Source organism: Chrysemys picta, chromosome 4 (assembly GCF_011386835.1).
Source record: "Chrysemys picta bellii isolate R12L10 chromosome 4, ASM1138683v2, whole genome shotgun sequence".
NCBI classification, from domain to species: Eukaryota; Metazoa; Chordata; order Testudines; family Emydidae; genus Chrysemys; species Chrysemys picta.
In genome coordinates this window covers 123,443,602-123,461,912 of record NC_088794.1, presented here as the reverse complement: position 1 = coordinate 123,461,912, position 18,311 = coordinate 123,443,602, and the positions used below count along the sequence as shown (strand labels likewise).

Sequence of the window (18,311 nt, the reverse complement as noted above, 5' to 3'; positions counted from 1 at the left end):
CCAACAATGCACATAAGTCTGTACAGATGTCTTGAGAGATCCGCAATCTTCGCACCCAGCAGACAGTTCCCCATGCGGTTTTCCCAGCTATATATATTTCTAATGATTAAATACCCTATTACTATTACCTGTCTCATCCTAATAATTGGGATTCCGTCCCACAGAGAGGTATCCTGAGTACGAGTGGATATCAGAATATTATCTGGAAGGAGAGTTCCCATTATGGGATCGTTTCCCTCCGCTTCAGTTTAATGTTCTCCTTCTCTGAGACTTGCATCCTCCTCAACAGCACAGAGTCTGTCAGAATGGGGATGGGACCACTCTACCATTTCCCAGCAAGTCTCATCTATATACCTCTCTGTCTCCCTTAGCTTCCCCAATTCAGCCACTCATGCGTCAAGAGCCTGTACTTGGTCTTTGAAGACCATGAACTCCTTGCACCGAATGTACACATATGCCACCTGCCCACAAGGCATGGAATCATACATGCTGCATTCAGTTCATTATATACTGTCAATATATACCATCAATTTAAAATTCATGTTTTGTTCTGAAAACTTTGTGACTTCTTTTGCTATAAATGATCCCTAAATTACTGTGATTAAAAGATTAGATTTTGTTTTCAGTTTACTTTGCACAATTCATAGCACTTTGTTTATAGACAATTTCATTGTTTTGTTGACGGTCAGTTGCACTTCCAGTCCCATGACTATGAAGTGTCCTCCCTCATGTGCATTCTCTTCCCCCGACTTTGCAATAGGGTGTTTACGAATAAAACTAGTAGCTAAATTGAAACTTAAGAGGCACCAGGTAGGGGTGTGTGCACAAAGAATGTCAGGAGCAGAAGAGATGAGTGAGTTTGGCATAGTTGAACTTGGGTCTGCCTAGAAGACCTTTCTTCAACATCAATTGGAGACCAGAAAACTCTTATTTGGTCAGTATGTTTATAAAGTAAATTAAATTATGTATAGCTCTTCTGGAGAGTGAAGGTAATGAAAACGCCAGTCACATAAGGCAAATATGGTCAGGTTTAAAAGATAAATGGCAGACTTAGATTCCTGGTATGTTCATCAGCACTATTTTCTCTTTCGGAAGTTCAGGTTTTTTACCATTCTTTATTGCTCCCTCACACTGAAGAAAGAATCCCCCTTCTCTAGGATGGACACTTTTAATGCCTGAAAGGTTTAGAACTATTACATCTGTCTTCTGGATGTTAAAGTTAAGTTTGTCTGTTAGATTCATAAGAGAGAGAATGTGTGAAATTAGTATATCCTCAGTTTGCAAGATAATTTTGTATATTATTATAAGTCTCTACTAAGGAAGGTTTTGTTATTTCATCATCACTAAGGGGTTTTGAATTAGGGGCTAGTGTTCCATCTTTCCTGCTCCCGTCTATATTATGTCCTCCATCTTTAAGTCTTCCATGAATGTATTCCATTGGCATTAATGGGACTTAAGAACATGCACAAAGTTAACCACTGGCTTACTAAGAGCTGCACTGAATCAACACCTAAAAGAAGTATATGGGACTCCCCATTTACAGATACACAATAAGAAAATAACTGAAACTTTGATTTAGACTTAACATATAACTCCTGTGAAATCTTAATGTTATATAAAAGTACAGTAGAACCCCTATTTTTACAAACATCAGTCTTATGAACAACTGGTTATATGAACCATTTATCTGTCTCCAAAGTCATCTTTCTGCCACCAAATGTGAATTCAGTCCTTCAGCCATCATGCAAGTGGCTGTATGGGTTTGAAAAGACTGAGAAATTTGTTAGCGAAGAGGAGATGCAGTTCTCTCAAACAAATTAAAATTAGGTACACTATATACGTTATTACCATTAATTATATCTGCTATCACTGCACTATTAATAAATTAACTTATGACCGCACTTACTGTAATTTTGCAATGTTCCATTTTGTGAACTTTTCAATTTAATGAACCCCTCAATCCCTATTTGATAAAATAGGGGTTCTACTGTACATAAAAAGCATGTAGCCTCCACGCACTGTTCAGATCCTCAGACCTTTATGTATATTCACTTGTTACATAATTTTAGGTGTCACTGGTCATTCTTCTTTCCCATATAAGATTTACCACTAGGTTCCTTATTGTAAAATCCTCAGTACTGATTATTATTATTTATTGTTAAACATTTATACTGTGCTTAAAGGTCTCAGCCAAATAGTACCTTATTGTATTATGCACTGTACAAACATACATGACAGACACTACTGGAAAGATTTTGCAAACTTAACGGTGCTCCTTTACTGTCCCCAATGGGGTTGGATGCCTCAGACTCATGTCTTCTAGAGCAGACATCCTTCCTTGCTGTACTATCAGATACTATTTGTTTTCTCAAAATCAGAGCAACACTGCATTATTATTTTGTTGGTACTCACACTATCCTTATTATCATTCTTTTGCCTGGTACTAGTATTTGCCTTTCTTTCAATAATGAATTTCTCCTTAGCATTTAAATGGTCTATATCTAATACCTATTCTCCTGGTTCCACTAGATATAAAATGAATTCTAGTCAGGAATCCAACAAAGAAAGTTGCATTTTTCTCCATCCTCAACACAGTAGTCACCTTTTCTTCCAATTGCTAAAATTCCATTGTGTCTACACCAGTGTTTCTCAAACTTTTTTTTTGCGGACCACTTGAAAATTGCTGAGGGTCTCAGCGGACCTTTAATGATCTTTCGAAATGTTGTTTGTACCATTAGCTAACTATTGTAAAGCACTTTCGATAAAAGCACTATATAAAAAACAAAAACTTAATAATTTTTTTTGTTCTACAAATAAAAGCACACAACTCATATTTTAATATCAGTAGTCTTTCTAATGCAATGGATCTGCCCTCTCTCCCCCGCCGTGGCAGCCACTGAGCTCGGGCTGGGAAGGAAGTGGGGTTCAGGGCCGGCTTTAGGAAATGTTGTGCCCAATTCGAACATTTTCGGCGGAGCCCCGGCAGGGATGACTATAAAAAAAAAAAGGTCAAAAAAACCTTTCATTACTTAGCAACCGGTTCCCTATAAAAAGTTCTGATTTAAGGGGGGTCAGACCAGATGATCATAATGGTCCCTTCTGACCTTAAAGTCTATGAGTCTATGAGTCTATGTATTTTTTGTACCAATAGGGTTACCATAAGTCTGTATTTCCTCCCGGACAGCGATTTACGAACCAAAAAGCCTGACATGTCCAGGAAAATACGGATGTATGTTAACCCTACCTAAAGTTCTTTTTTAAAAAGATGGGCCTGAACTAGAAATGAGCTCCGTTTCACATGTGTGAGTCCCCACCACTCCCTGGGGGTGTGCTAGGGTGACCAGATGTCCCGATTTTATAGGGACAGTCCCGGTTTTGGGGTCTTTTTCTTATATAGGATCCTATTACCCCCACCCCTGTCCCGATTTTTAACACTTGCTGTCTGGTCACCCTAGGGTGTGCATATGTGTGGGTCCCAGCTGCTCCCGCTCCCCTCATTGAAGCAGGTGTGCAGGGTTATGCCCTGGGAACTGCAGGGCACCACTGGACATGGGGCTGGCTGGAGGCAGGGGCTGGCTGCAGGCAGGGCAAGGGGTGTGAGTCTGGCTGGAGACAGGGGAGTGTGGGGTGAGCTGGCTGGCTTCAGGCAGGGCCGCAGGGGTTGGCAGGGCTGGAGACAGAGGAGTGCAGGACTGGCTGGCTTCAGGCAGGGGGGTACGGCAGGGGTTGGCTTGAGACAGGGCAGAGGGTGCAGGGCTGGTGCGGGAAGGGGTGTGTATGGGGCTGGCTGGCTTTGGGCAGGGCCGCAGGGGGGTGCGGCAGGGGTTGGCTGGAGACAGGGCCGGGGGTACGGCGGGGCTGGCTGTGGGCAGGGGGTGAGGGGCTGGCTGCGGGCAGCGGCAGAGCAGGGGGTGCAGGGCTGCTGCAGGCAAGACGGGGGTGCAGGGCTGGTGCGGGCAGGGCAGGGGGTGCAGGGCTGCTGCAGGCAAGATGGGGGTGCAGGGCAGGGGGTGCGGCAGGGGCTGGCTGCGGGCAGGGGGTGCAGGGCTGGCTGGAGACGGGCTGGCTGCGGGCAGGGCAGGGGGTGCGGGGCTGGCTGGAGGCAGGGCAGGGGGTGGGGGGCTGGCTGGAGACGGGCTGGCTGGAGGCAGGGCAGGGGATGCAGGGCTGGTGCGGGCAGAGCCCACCCTGTACAGTAAGTGCCCCCTCCTCCCTCCCCCACCGGGGTAGCAGCAGCAGCAGCCCGGGGCTCGGGGGCTATTTAAAGGGCCCGGGGCTCCCCTGCTTCCACCGCCCCAGCCCTTTCAATAGCCGCGGGAGCCCTGGGGAAGTGGCGGGACTCCAGCGGCTATTTAAAGGGCCGGGGCGGTAGAAGCAATGGGAGCCCCGGACTTTTTAAATAGCCCCCAGAGCCCCGCAGCCCTACCCCAGGGCTCCAGCAGTGGGGCTCTGGTGGCAATTTAAAGGGCCTGGGGCTCCAGCCCCTGCTGGGAGCCCCAGGCCCTTTAAATTGCCCCCTGGGGAAGCTGGGCCACCCGGGTACAGCACACTGGCTCTTGCCGGTACGCTGTACCGGGGCTTGGGCGCGGGGCCCTCTTCGGGGCGGGGCCCGATTCAGGGGAATTGGTTGAATTGGCCTAAAGCCGACCCTGGTGGGGTTCTCTCCCGCCACGGCAGCCACATAGCTGAGGCTGGGGCTGGGGGGGCGGACGTATTCTGCCCCACCACAGCAGCCACTGAGATGAGGCTGGGAAGGAGGGCCACCTCTCCCTGGCAGCCGCAGCCCTGGAGCTGGGGAAAGTCGCCTCTTTCTCTGGCCGCCACAGCCCTGCCCCCAAATTTCCCCCACCCCCTCTTCTCACCCCACTGCCACCTCCCACCTGCCCCCTATTCCCCCCAAGGCCACCACCTCAACTTACATGTGTGTCTTCTCCAGTTTCCAGGCACCTAATTAGTGGAGCAATGCCTGCACAGTTTTTTATTCTAACATATATGTTTTCCTCTGCTATACTTGCTAACGTCACTAAACCTCTAAAGAGGGGGAAAAGGGAAAGCAGCTTCCTATGTTGCTTTTGGTGTCAGTGCCATCAATTAGTCAAAAAAGAAACAAAGAACTGTAAAGAGGGTTTGATTTGCATTAATTATCTGCTCAAAAGTGAACAAGTGAGCTTTCAGAGCATCTTCTAATCTTAGTTTGGACAAGGAAGGGCTGGGACTTGCTGGCAACCTGGATAATGCAATGGATTAATTAAACTCTGAAGTAGACTCATAGACTTTAAGGCTAAAAGCAACCATCATGATCGTCTAGTCTGACCTCCTGCATATTGCAGGCCACAGAACCTCACCCACCCACTCCTGTAATAGACGCATAACCTCTGGCTGAGCTAGTGAACTCCTCAAATCATGATTTAAAGATTTCAAGTTAAAAAGAATCCATCATTTACACTAGTTTAAACCTGCAAGTGACTCATGCTCAATACTGCAGAGGAAGGCAAAAGAACCCAGGGTCTCTGCCAATCTGACCCAGGGGAAAATTCCTTCCTGACCCCAAATATGGCAATCAGTTAGACACTGAGCATGTGAGCAAGATCCACCAACAAGATACCTGGGAAAAAATTTGCTATAGTAACTCAGAGCCCTTCCCATATAGTGTCCCATCACCAGCCTACTACTTACCTACAACTGTTCTTGTTGGCCTAGAAACTTGATTTCTTGGTGTCCTTCAACCAGGACTTGGTGTTCCTTCATACATTAAAGCAAAGTATGTTGGGTTTCAGCCTACATTTCTTGCTACTGCTATTAAGATATAGTCTGAACTATCATTCAGCATAGAATCATAGAATATTAGGGTTCGAAGGGACATCAGGAGGTCATCTAGTCCAACCCCCTACTCAAAGCAGGACCAATCCCCAACTAAATCATCCTAGCCAGGGCTTTGTGAAGCTGGGCCTTAAAAACCTGTAAGGATGGAGATTCCATAACCTCCCTAGGTAACCCATTCCAGTGCTTCACTCTCCTAGTGAAATAGTTTTTCCTAATATCCAACCTAGACCTCCCACACTGCAACTTGAGACTATTGCTTCTTGATCTATCATCTGCCACCACTGAGAACAGCCGAGCTCCATCCTCTTTGGAATCTCCCTTCATGTAGTTGAAGGCTGCTAACGAATCCCCCCTCACTCTTCTCTTCTGCAGACTGATACATCCAGTTCCCTCAGCCTCTGCTTATAAATCATGTGCCCCAGCCCCCTTATCATTTTCGTTGCCCTCAACTGCACTGTCTCCAATTTGTCTAGTCCCAATAGGATCTAGTCTATTCTCAAATATTAATAGATAAAGGCTCAAAAGGCACTGAACTGAAACTCCGGAAATAAATAATTAGGTGAATAATTATTAGTATCCCCATTTTACAGATGGAAAAATAAGGCACAGGGATGAAATGATTTTGCCATGGAATCTGTGAGGGAGACTGCAATAGAACCCAGATGTCCTGAATCCAATCAAGTGCATTAATCTCAAAGTCATTCTTCCTCCGTTAGTCCATTCTTTCTGCAATCAACCATTTCCAGAAATTCTGCTTCTGCTATAAATATTAACAGGCACATTCCTTAACTTTTCTAACACAGGAAAACACATTATAGACTAGTGCAGTGGTTCTCAAACTGTTGGTCGGGACCCTAAAGTGGGTCACAACCATGTTTTAATGGGGTCGCCAGGGCTGTTGTTAAACTTGCTGGGGCATAGGGCTGAAGCCAAAGTCCAAGCCCACCGCCCAGGGCTGAATCCCTCAAGCTTTGGCACCCCTCAGGGCAGGGGGCTCAGGCTTCAGTCCCTCTTCCTGGGGACTTATCATTTTTGTTGTCAGAAGGGTGTTGCAGTGCAATGAAGTTTGAGAAACCCTGGCTAATGCACAACTTCTCCCTTCTTTCTGAAGTGGTTCTTATACAGACAGCTGAAACAATAGTAACACAACATACCTAAGGGTATGTCTATACTACCCGCCGGATCTGCGGGCAGCGATCAATCCAGCAGGGGTTGATTTATCGCGTCTAGTCTAGACGCAATAAATTGACCCCCGAGCGCTCTCCCGTTGACTCCTGTACTCCACCAGGCCGAGAGGTGGAGTCGACGGGGGAGCGTCAGCAGTCGACTCACCGCAGTGAAGATACCGCGGTGAGTAGATCTAAGTACGTCGACTTCAGCTACGTTATTCACGTAGCTGAAGTTGCGTAACTTAGATAGATTCTCTCCCTTCCTCCACCCCTCCCCCCGTGTAGACCAGGCCTAAGTGTTCTAAGTGTTCTCCATCCAGAAAGCAATTTTAATATCTAAAGTGGAGTTAAAGCACCACATCTGCCACAATGTGGGCACAGGAATCAGTCAGTATTTCTATTTGGGGCCCGATACCTGATAGCATGATGTGAAAGCAGAAAACCCTCCCACCTTATTATATATAGGTTAGCACTGAATGAACATCAAAACACGAGAGGCCACCACAAGAAGACAATCATTTGTTGGTTATGTTAACACTGTGACAGAATAAGAGTGAGAGGTACCCCTCTCTCCCCATCTCTTCTCTACCAAACACCAGTTAGAAATAAATCAAACTTTCCTCCAGGGAGTTCTGAGACTAAATTGTGAGATAGGACTGGGTTATAGGTGATAAGATAATTATTTCAGGATGAATCAATTATGGACACTGAGGCTTTAGGCAATACATTAGATTAACTCATATTCCAATATTTGCACAGTTTTGACTGAAATAATTGCACGCTTAATGTCCATGATGTGAATAGATTCCGAAGATTTCTCACATAAAATGAAACTGCAATAATTTGATCATTGAGTTCCAGAGGTCTGAGCTATAACCTCTACATAGAGCTCATTAAAATGAACATGGTAAATGAATGCAACTATATGAGAAGGTGGGGAGAGTCCCTGGGCTAGGAGTCTTTCTTTGAACCACAGGTCTTATCTTGCTACCTCCTCCATATATGTAACGATAAAAATAATCATTATGAAATACTGTTAAGATCAGTGGTTCTCAACCTATTTACGATTGTGGGCTGCATATGTGGCCCACAATGTGTTATGTGGGCCTTATCCAATACTACCTCTATGGCCCTGAGGAGGTCACATGGGCCGCAGCTGTGTGCTGATTGGGCCGCAAGTGGCCCGCAGGCCACAGGTTGAGAATCACTGGTTTAGATAGTTTTTTACTCCACTCTTGTCTTTACAAAAATGTATATAAATAGTTCTAACACTTCCTAGTAAGGGAGACAAGAGGCAGTTTCTTTTACATTTGATAGAACTGTCCTGGGTGAGGATCTTCATAGAATCATAGAATATCAGGGTTCGAAGGGACCTCAGGAGGTCATCTAGTCCAACCCCCTACTCAAAGCAGGACCAATCCCCAACTAAATCATCCCAGCCAGTGCTTTGTCAGGCCTGACCTTAAAAACCTCTAAGGAAGGAGATTCCACCACCTCCCTAGATAACTCATTCCAGTGCTTCATCACCCTCCTAGTGAAAAAGTTTTTCCTAATATCCAACCTAAACCTCCCCCACTGCAACTTGAAACCATTATTCCTTGTTCTGTCATCTGCCATCACTGAGAACAGCCAAGCTCCATCCTCTTTGGAACCCCCTTTCAGGTAGTTGAAAGCAGCTATCAAATCCCCCCTCATTCTTCTCTTCTGGAGACTAAACAATCCCAGTTCCCTCAGCCTCTCCTCATAAGTCATGTGCTCTAGCCCCCTAATCATTTTTGTTGCTCTCCGCTGGACTCTTTCCAATTTTTCCACATCCTGCTTGTAGTGTGAGGCCCAAAACTGGACACAGTACTCCAGATGAGACCTCACCAATGTTGAGTAGAGGGGAATGATCACATCCCTCGATCTGCTGGCAATGCCCCTACTTATACAGCCCCAAATGCCGTTAGTCTTTTTGGCAACAAGGGCACACTGTCGACTTATATCCAGCTTCTCATCCACTGTAACCCCTAGGTCCTTTTCTGCAGAACTGCTGCCTAGCCATTCGGTCGCTAGTCTGTAGCAGTACATGGGATTCTTCTGTCCTGAGAGCAGGACTCTGCACTTTTCCTTGTTGAACCTCATCAGATTTCTTTTGGCCCAATCCTCTAATTTGTCTCGGTCCCTCTCTATGGTATCCCTACCCTCCAGTATATCTACCACTCCTCCCAGTTTAGTATCATCTGCAAAGGTGTTGCAATGGGGGGAGGGATAGCTCAGTGATTTGAGCATTGGCCTGCTAAACCCAGGGTTGTGAGTTCAATCCTTGAGGGGGCCACTTAGGGATCTGGGGCAAAATCAGTACTTGGTCCTGCTAGTGAAGGCAGGGGGCTGGACTCGATGACCTTTCAAGGTCCCTTCCAGTTCTAGGAGATGGGATATCTCCATTAATTTCAATCCACGCCATCCTCCAGATCATTAATGAAGATATTGAACAAAACTGGCCCCAGAACCGACCCTTGGGACACTCCGCTTAAACTGAATATATGAAATTTCTGGTACCAGATTACCCCGTTATCATGTTGTGTGGTACTCTTAGGTCCTCTGATAAATAAAACAAGTATTGGAAAAGCAAAGATTCTCAGACTGCATTGCTTGGGTTAGAAATATGTGGGATATTTTTATTATAGGAGAGCTTACAAGTAACTTTAAAACAGGATCCAGTGATGATTTTATAATCTTTCTCCAGTTTTGGAATATAGAATCATAGAATTATAGGACTGGAAAGGGCCTCAAGAGGTCATCTAGTCTAGTCCCTTGCACTCACGGCAGGATTAAGTATTAGCTAGACTACCCTTGACATGCGTTTGTCTAACCTGCTCTTAAAAATCTCCAATGATGGAGATTCCACAACCTCCCTAGACAATATACTCCAGTGCTTAACTACTCTGACAGTTAGGAAGTTTTTCCTGATGTCCAACCTAAACTGCCCTTGCTGCAATTTAAGCCCATTGCTTCTTATCCTATCCTCAGAAGTTAAGGAGAACAATTTTTCTCTCTCCTCCTTGTAGCAACCTTTTATGTACTTGAAAACTGTTATCCTGTCCCCTCTCAGTCTTCTCTTCTCCAGACTAAACAAACCCATTTTTTTCAATCTTCCCTCAGAGGTCATGTTTTCTAGACCTTTAATCATTTTTGTGGCTCTTCTCTGGACTTTCTCCAATTTGTCCACATCTTTCCTGAAATGTGGCGCCCAGAACTGGACACAATGCTCCAGTTGAGGCCTAATCAGCACCAGGGCCGCCCAGAGGCTTCAGGGGGCCTGGTGCAAAGCAATTTCGGGGGCCCCTTCCATAAAAAAAAGTTGCAATACTATATAATACTATATTCTCGCGGGGGGCCCTGTGGGGCCTGAGGCAAATTGCCCCACTTGCCCCCCCTCTGGGCGGCCCTGATCAGCACAGAGTAGAGTGGAAGAATTACTTCTTGTGTCTTTCTTACAGTGCTCCTGCTAATACATCCCAGAATGATGTTTGATTTTTTTGCTACAGTGTTACACTGTTGGCTCATATTTAGCTTGTGATCCACTCTGACCCCCAGATCCCTTTCTGCAGTACTCCTTCCTAGGCAAAAACAACCAGGAGTCCGGTGGCACCTTAAAGACTAACAGATTTATTGGGCATAAGCTTTCGTGGGTAAAAAACCTCACTTCTTCAGGCAGTCATTTCCCATTTTGAAGGTGTGCTTCCTGATTGTTCCTTCCTAAATGGAGTGCTTTTGCATTTGTCCTTATTGAATTTCATCCTTTTTACTTCAGACCATTTCTACAGTTTGTCCAGATCATTTTGAATTTTAATCCTATCCTCCAAAGCACTTGCAACCCCTCCCAGCCACTGATAAATTACTCTCTGGGAATGTTTTACCAGTTATGCACCCACCTTATAGTAGCTCCATCTAGGTTGTATTTCCCTAGTTTGTTTATGAGAAGATCATGCAAGACAGTATCAAAAGCTTTACTAAAGTCAAGATATACCACGTCTACCACTTCCCCCCATCCACAAGGCTTGTTACCCTGTCAAAGAAAGCTTTTTGACACGATTTGTTCTTGACAAATCCATGCTGTTACTTATCACCTTATTATCTTCTAAGTGTTTGCAAATTGATTGCTTAAATATTTGCTCCATTATCTTTCTGGGTGCTGAAGTTAAGCTGGCTGGTTTATAATTCCCCAGGTTGTCCTTATTTCCCTCTTTATAGATTGGCACGATATTTACCCTTTTCCAGTCCTCTGGAATCTCTTCCGTCTTCCATGACTTTTCAAAGATAATCGCTAATGACTCAGATAACTCCTCAGTCAGCTCCTTGAGTATTCTAGGATGTATTTCATCAGGACCTGGTGACTTGAAGACATTTAACTTGTCTAAGTAATTTTTAACTTGTTCTTTCCCTATTTAAGCCTCTGAACCTGCCTCATTTTTACTGGCATTTACTGTGTTGGACGTCCAATTGCTACTAACCTTTTTGGTGAAAACTGAAACAAAAATGTCAATGAGCACTTCTGTCATTTCCACATTTTTTTGTTATTGGTTTCCCTCCCCTCATTAAGTAATGGGCCTACCCTGTCCTTGATCTTCCTCTTGCTTCTAATGTATTTGTAGAATGTTTTCTTCTTACCTTTTATGTCTCTAGCTAGTTTAATCTCACTATGTGCCTTGGCCTTTCTAATTTTGTCCCTACATAATTGTGTTATTTTTTTATATTCATCCTTTGTAATTTGACCAGTTTCCACTTTTTGTGGGATTCTTTTTTGAGTTGCAGATCACTGAAGATCTGCTGGTTAAGCTAGGGTGGTCTCTTGCTATACTTCCTATCTTTCCTATACAGTGGGATAGTTTGCTCTTGTGCCCTTAGCAATGTCTCTTTCAGAAACTGCCAACTCTCTTGAACTGTTTTTCCCCTTAAACTTGCTTCCCATGGGATCTTACCTACCAACTCCCTGAGTTTGCTGAAGTCTTCCTTTTTGAAATCCATTGTCTTTAATGTGCTGTTTTCCTCCTACCATTCTTTAGAACCATCAACAATCTGACAACAGTACATTCACTAAGGGTCAGATAAATATTTTTTTAATTATAAATCCAGTGCATTCTTCCCAAGTCATTGTAGGTACCTAATTGTAATATTTGATACATTTCTTTTTGCTTTTTCCTATTTGATAGGAATTATCCTACACAGCCTCTCCACCTGCCACACCTCTTCACCCATTCTATGTTAGGAAATAATTTAAAATAAGAAATGATAAAAACATGTTAAGACTATGTAGTGCAAACTGGGCAATAATTAGTCATGACTATGTGTTCCAATGGATGTCTTGCTTGTGGCCTGTGGTGACTGCAAAAGCGCGATCAAAACAATGTCTAAACATACAATCCCCAGAGTCAAGTTAAAAAACAAAAAGAAAACAAAAAAACATCTGGAATCTAGAGTCATTCTCTAAGTCCCTGCCAGAGTTGAGGACATTGGTGCACCTCAGTCCCTCCTATTCTCTCCCTGTGGCACTCAGTAGTTTAGCCTCCAGAGGGCTGTAATGTTTGGGTATAATCCAGATTATTGGGCTCAATGCAAGGGTAATTGGGTGGGGTTTATTATCCTGGGATTTGTGCAGGAGGTTAGGCTATACCATCTGGTGATCCCTTCTTGCCTTAAACTCTGACTCTGTGAGAAGAAGAGAGTATCCCATGAAGAGATGTGTGATTAATTATCATTCACATTTATTATGGTAAGACATAAGGGCCAACAAAGAATGGGGCTGCACTGTGCTAGGCACTGTTCAAACATGGAGTAGTAGGCAGTCCCTGCCCTGAAGAGCTTACAATCTAAATGACAAGGCAGACAGTGTGAGGGAAGAGATGTAACACACAAACAAGAAAAATGTGTTGGCAGCAAATGGCATGTAAGTTCCACAACTTTTTGTTGTTGTTGTTTTGTTTTGGTGGGTTTAGTTAGGAGATAAGCTAAATGGAAAGAAAAATGAAGGTAAAGAAGATGAGGGGGACAGCGCATGGGAGAGGCGGGTTGGGTAGGTGTGTAGTGAATCTGAGGTGAAGGGACTGTGAGGGCAGGGGAGGAAGAAGGTGTATGAAACAGCCAATCAGCATATGGCAGAGAAAGTCCAGTGAAGACTGTAGAAAGTTCTCAAAAATGTCCAAAGGTCCCTGCTTTGACTGCTTCTCCTCCTACCAGCTGTAAAGCTGTTATCTGGGTTTTTCATTTACCAGGCATTAAAAAGATGTCTTGACCGCCGCAGATGCTTCCCTCTGATGCAGGATCCTGATGACCATCATTTCTATGTACAGCCTGTACGAATAAAAATAATTCAATATGTTTTTCATTATGTAGTTCCCAGTCATTTGGCCAAGTTTCTTGTTTTCTTTCCTCCCTATCAATTGTTCTACTGCTTGCTACTTTTCCACTGCTCTCTCCTGATTTATGGAAGACCATTCCTTGAGAATAAAACAATTTTGTCTTTGTTAATGGGTCTTCTCATGGAGTGACCCACTGCCAGTCCAGAACATTCTTCTTTCAGTTTGTCCTCCACACACACCCTGTTGCCTTTCCAGGATTTTTCGAGCTTTGGAAGCATTTTCTGGGATCTTGAATGTTGAACTGTCTCTTAAGGACTATGAAAGGCTGGTGCTTAGAGAAAGATATGTACATATTCTCTCCTGCAGAGGCAAATGGGCAGAGCTATCCAGCAGTCTCTCCATATTGGCAGAGAAACACTCCATAAGAGGAGCCATTCAGAAATAAGACACAATTCATCTATTTCTTCCTTTGTGTGCCATTGCTTTTTTCAGTGAATTTGTAAGAGACGAAGTAATGTCTTTAATAATTTTAATAGTAAGGATGATCTATTTAAAAATCTTTTTACCTGTGTGATGGCTGAAACCAGGTCCTAGTTTAGTCATTGAAAGCTCTCAGAACACACATATAACTTTAAAACATTTCAGACATCCTTGTCAAATAAAGTTGTTCTGCACTTTCATTTTTGGTGGAACACGGTTCTCTAAATTTTATAAAGATGAACTGGTTTGTAGTTTATGCAGCCATACTGTGATCTGATTCTGTTTCCAATGAAATTAGTAAAACTTATGCTGAGTGCAGGAATGAGCACTTCCTTGTGATATTGATGTTCCAGTTTGTCCATCATCTGCTTAGGCAATATTTTTCTTTCTATACCTCATTCTGATATTACCGTGGCCCTAATTACAAATTGTATAAAGGGTGTCTTTCCCTTATCTAGAGCAGATAACTGCATTTAAACACATTTTTAGTTTTTTATGAAACTTTCCCATTATCTCAGGTTGTATATAAGATAAATAGATTTTTAAAATATTTATTTTTATACTTTCAATTGCCTGAGAATCATTGTGAGATGCTAAAATTTGATCCACCATTTTGAGATAATTGATGCAGTCATTTGAAAGTACTTATGTAGAGTAATATTGCATAAACGTTTTAAATATTAGAACTTTGTTGCAGGTGCTGTTTTAATTTTGAATGTCAACTGCCTTCTCTTGTTCTCTAGGCTGGGTCTTGATCTTCTGTGTTTTACTGTAAATAGCGGATATTTTTCTGTTGTGTATTGCTGAAGCATGCTTGTGCATTGCCTTACTGTCTCTTACGTCATAAGTTACTTATCACTTGATTATCCCAGTCATTTCTTCTTTTTAGTTAGCTGAGTATGCAGCTAACCAGTGTTTCAGTTAGAAAACAGGTTTAGTGAAACTACAGTCTGATTTGCTATATGGTTTTAGACACAGAGGGCTGATTGTTATATGAATCTCTTGATTAGTAGCTTTTCACTATCTGATTCCAGAAATCTTTTCTTTATATGCGTTGGCCCCGTAGGCTTCTAGTTTCTTTCTTAGGTAATCTTGCTCTTTCTTAGCTTTTTGAATAAATACATTTCAGACTTTTCAATTCCCTGTATGTATATGTTAGTCAGTTTTCTTTGCTAATCGGTCAAAGTAATAAAAATTTCCATTTCAGTCTGTCATATGACAAACATGACATGATAGACTCCATCCTCTGCCCAATGAAATTAATGGCAAAACTCTCGTTAACTTCAATGAGAGCAGGATAAGACCTAATATGAATTTTCCATAACTTTTCCCTAATAGTAAAATTTTGTTTATGAGCATATAAGAGTTCATATGTGTATGAGATTGAAAGTGTGTAGCTGCATGTGAAGGGGAGGAAAGGATTTTTGGAATGATTCATATGGACTGCGTTCAAGTAGCGCAATAATCTTGTGAATTATTGAAAGCTGAATTGTATTGTGGGCGTAGAATGTAAAGACTGCAGTCTCTAAGGTGCCACAAGTACTCCTGTTCTTTTTATGAGAGGAAAATATTCCTTTTATGACTGGATCCATCTATGAGTTGTAGACTCCCAGAATACAGGAGGCCAAGAGGCATGAGTGATGGAAAGCCTTAGGCACATGTTGAAGTCAGTTATATAATATGGTCCAAGGCAGCTCACATTGAAATCAAAAGGGCATTTCCATTATCTTAGCAGAAATTAGATCAGGCCTGATAGGCATAAAAGTTAACATATGTCTAAATGTTCCAGTCAGGATGGCTGAACAGAATTGTTTGCGGTTGAGTATCAGGCTGAGTATTCTAAGAATGCGTGTCTGTAAGTTTATCTTATCTTTTATCTTTGCCACAAAGCTTTCAATGATATGGTAAAATCTAGTAGATAGTGTTTTAAGAATTTGATTTTTTAAAGACTGTATTTTTATGTCATGGTTTTATGCTGTGCTGATATTTTGGCCCTGTAAATAATGTTAAATTATATAATTTTCTTTGACTGTATTGAATTCAAGCATATAAGGACAGATACAGTCTCCAAGAAAGGACCAATATTTTATGGTCAAAGTTGTTGCCTTTCATCTAATCTAATTGATTAGAACAAATGTGTGTGTGAGAAAGAGAGAGAGAGAGAATAAATATATCTTTCCTATAGAGTCCAACTCTTACCTTTTTCAACGATTGCTGAAACAAGGCAGTTTCACCTAAATAACTAGCTAACTGGTGTTCACCTACAATATGGAAAATAATTCCCTTCACTGCAGGAATTATTGAGTGAAATTCTGTGGCCTGTTATGCAGGAGGACAGATTAGATGATCATAGTGGTCCCTTCTGGCCTTAGGATCTATGACCTGTTCATCTGTAATCAGTCCATTGTTGTTGGCAAAAATGTTGTTGTAGCTATGTTGGTTCCAGGATATTAGAGAGACAAGGTGGGTGAGGTAATATCTTTTATTGGACCAACTTCTGTTGGTGAAAGAGAGAAGCTTTCGAATTTACACAAAGCTCTTGTTCAGGTCTGGGAAAGGTACTCAGCATCTCAGCTAAATACAAGGTGGAACAGATTGTGAAGCATAAGGAGTTAACACATGTTACAAGAGATTGATGGTGTCTTATGCTTAACCACCTGTTCCACCTTGTATCTGGCTGTGACACTCTGAGTACTGTTCCCAGTACTTAAGTAGAGCTCTGTGTAAGCTTGAAAGCTGGTCTCTTTCACCAACAGAAGTTGGTCCAATAAAAGATTTTACCTTACCTACCTTGCATCTGTGATCAAGTAAATTGTAAGAACAACTGCAAAGCTATTTGCCATCCTGATTTTTTAATCTGGTTTACTATCAGAAGAATTTTACTATGTTTGATATTAAACATTTAACCCCTTTGCTCACTTCTACTACAGTTTGTGTGTTACACCAAAGAGAAAAGATGATCTTTTTAGTGTAGACCTTGTATTGTATTACCAGCATTTCAAAGGTAACTTAATAGGTAGATATGGCAACATTTCATGGATGAAGAAACTGAGTCAGAGAGGATAAGTGACTTGCTCAAAGCCACAAAAGGGTTCAGTGTCAAAGTAAAGTTAAAACTCAGACCACTAGATTATATCTTTTTGTACAGTAGTGTTCTGTATTAATGAGAATGATAATTATGAATTTTATTAGTAAATGATCGTTTTATTCCAGATTAAAACCTTAGACCAAAATATCCTCTCACCAATATGTTCTAACACTGAAATGTCCAGTCTCCATTGCCTCTATGATAATGCACCTGGAACTGAATTTCATCTCACCCTAAGTGAACTGCTTTGGCAGTTTTTCACCTGTGTTGAAGTCACCGTGCAAGGAAATTGTAGACCCATGTTCAAAATATTCTTCTCTTGCCTCAGTTGTATAATAGTACTAGGCCATTTGGCTGCAATTGTGATTTTTAATCAGTAGGTCATTAACTTCAATGACATCAGCGCTTTGCCAATAGGTATTTCAATTGGAGTAATGAAGATAATTGCATCATACATGTAGATGCATACCCCTACACTGTTGGCTACATAAAAAATCAGTAACTCTCATTTGTATTATCAGGAATTTAGAAAGAAGATAATGTGTCAGAAAGAGAATAACAGAGAGAGGGGGTCATAGAAACACACAGTTAATTTCTTTGGTAGTATTGAAGATCATAGTAATAGGAAGAGAATTAAGGTAGTCTAAATAAAGGTGTAATATGAGCAGTTCATTCATTGTTTCTGCTTGAAAGGGAACAGAACAATCATATAACTTTCAAGGGAAATTGGGAGTAATATCAGGGGACCGTGCTAAAGATGCAACAGATGCAACCATGAACAGTGTTCATGGAAGAGAAACAGGGAGTACACGGTTCAGAGTATGTTGGAACATTAAATTGACTTCTGGGTTCCCATCAGTTTGCTAATTAGTTTACTTCCCATTCCTCCACAAGAGAGAATACTTTCCCTTAGGACACTTTTAAGCACACTTGAAAAAAAACCTGAAAGTATTTTCCCAAAATAGAATTTGATCTGCATTGCAGAAAAGAGGAGTTTAGGTTTAGTGTGCAAATAATTTGATTGGAGATCTGCACCTTATAGACACCTGTGAACACTATTACTAACTGACTGACCGAGCAGAAGGAAGGTCATACACAAGATTAGTAGTATTTTGTGTCTATCAAAACATTATTTTCTTTGAAGACATTAAAATGTGTTTGAATTGGTTTTATTGTTCACTTTCATATTAATCAGGTTAAAAATGCACTTTGATGTAACTATCATTAAAATTTCACTTGGTAGGAAAAATTTATTCATTATGAACAAATTTATTGCTTGATTGGGTTGCACTTTTAAAAGGTGAAGAACTACAAATTAAAATTGTTGGTTTCCAGTATGAAAGAAAAATGTATGGATAGAAGGTAAATACCATTTACTAGAAATGCATGATGTTTATCTTGCATAATTAC

The 18,311-nt window shown here is 42.0% G+C and overlaps 1 protein-coding gene across 7 annotated transcripts in view; it reads left to right on the top strand.

Moving 5' to 3' along the window:
• EFCAB11 (EF-hand calcium binding domain 11) overlaps positions 1–18,311 on the top strand; it is a 110,969-nt gene that overhangs the window by 58,468 nt on the left and 34,190 nt on the right. The window lies entirely within an intron of this gene.